This window comes from Eschrichtius robustus, chromosome 19 (assembly GCF_028021215.1).
Source record: "Eschrichtius robustus isolate mEscRob2 chromosome 19, mEscRob2.pri, whole genome shotgun sequence".
In the NCBI taxonomy this organism is placed as follows: domain Eukaryota; kingdom Metazoa; phylum Chordata; class Mammalia; order Artiodactyla; family Eschrichtiidae; genus Eschrichtius; species Eschrichtius robustus.
Window position 1 is genome coordinate 11,547,633 of NC_090842.1, and position 1,736 is coordinate 11,549,368.

The window sequence follows — 1,736 nt, forward strand, 5'->3', positions numbered from 1 at the left end:
ATGATACCTTGTGAGGGTGTATCCTTCCCAAAGTCTTGAGTCACCGTGTACAGCTGACCTGATATTCACAGACATGACAACCGTGGATGAGTCGGGCCCTGGCAGGCAGCGGATGGCACCCTCTGAGTGAGCTAAGATAGTGTAACGAAGAGCCAGGTGGAGGCGTAAGTGAAGAGCAGGCAGGGGCATCAGGAGGTCACCAGGGTCTGGTCACCGCGGACAGTGGTCCCTTTGCCGAGGCCCGAGGGGCAAGAACCTGGTCCGGAAATTGGTCAGAGCTTTAGCAGTGGCAAGAGTGCTACTTACTGGTTTGTTGTTTTGTTTGTGTTTTTCACAGTCTTTTTTCTTTTTTTTTTTTTTAATGCCTATTGCGCCATGAGTTGGTAGGGAGTGGGTTCCAGCAGCTCAGCCCCTTTCTCGGTGGTTCTCACAAAGCGCGCTTTTCTGGGCAGAGCAGGCTGGCGCTTCAGCCCAGCCCACGTGACTTTCTGTTCAGCTTCCTTCTTTCTCTCTCTGATCATTCCCTTCACATGCTTCAGGGAGCAGTCTCTGCTCTCGGAGTGTATGTGCTCAGTTCGTAAATTAATTCTCTTGGCAAGAACCTTTGTTTCATTGCTGCAGCAATGCCAACAGTTTGCTGCCTGACACTGTGGACGCTTCCGGTTTCGCCCTAGGAACATTGACTCGGGGCTCCTTTGTGAACGGTGCCGTTCCCTTGATGTCTGCCACATTGCTCTCCTGGAGGATTTGCACATACGTGGCCAGAGGAACAGCACCATGCTTTCTAAAAGGCCTGGAGAGCGGAGAGCGGGGCCTCTCCTCTGTCCCTTTGTGTTGGTCGTTTTGGTGAATTACTGGGTGATGGTGGTTCTGGCCATCAGGGGAACGAGGCCATACCAGGCTTTGGCGCTGGCTTCTGCTGCTGGTAGAGTGGACACAGCGCTAGCAGCAGCCAGGTCAGATGTGGGGGTTCCTGCTATTGCGCTCACACGGAGCCTCGGTTCTTGCTACCTTGGCCGCTTTGTATGTGGGACCATTGAACAAGCCCCAGGGTAACCGGAAAAAGGGGGTATCCACAGGGGTGGGTCATCTGGGCAGCTGACCATTGAGGGCATCCTGAGAAAAACTCTTCACAGTGGTGCCAGCCTCACAACAAAATATTTAATGTTTTGTGAAAGTCATATCCTGTCCCTTCCTGGGGTAGGTTTAGGGGTAGCTGAGCAGTTTGCATAGATTAGGTCCATTTTCTAAGTCATTGGCCCCATTCATTCATGATTTACCTTGAGGAGTTCTCATTTGAACCTTTCTCTTTTTTTTTTTTTACTATAAATGCCTATTGATGAAAGAATTGATCCATCATGCAGAATGCTAATACCATTCCCGGGTGCTTAAATCAATTTATTAAATCCCAAGTTTGGGATTACATGCACCCATATAATCCCAGAATATATGGGCGCATATAAATAAATTTAGCCCAAATTTAATATTTTTTTCTTCAATTGTATACTTCTGATGGTAACAGAGAGATTTGGAGATTCTGATTTTTCAACCTCAAGTATGCTTCAGCCACTGCCATGCAGAATCCCACTTCTTTTCAACCAAGGCTTTACCTTAGCCTGGGAGACCTGCAAGTTGCATGTTTAACTCTGTAGGGCAGGCAGGGTTGAACATCACCCTGTAAGGCTTGCAGCGTTGCAATCCGCGGTACTTGGAATTAAGTCAACACTTTAAATGTA

At 48.5% G+C, this 1,736-nt stretch overlaps 1 pseudogene; it reads right to left on the minus strand.

Moving 5' to 3' along the window:
* Positions 1-365: 365 nt before the first annotated feature.
* Positions 366-851, minus strand: LOC137752351 (large ribosomal subunit protein eL21-like; annotated as a pseudogene).
* Positions 852-1,736: the final 885 nt, after the last annotated feature.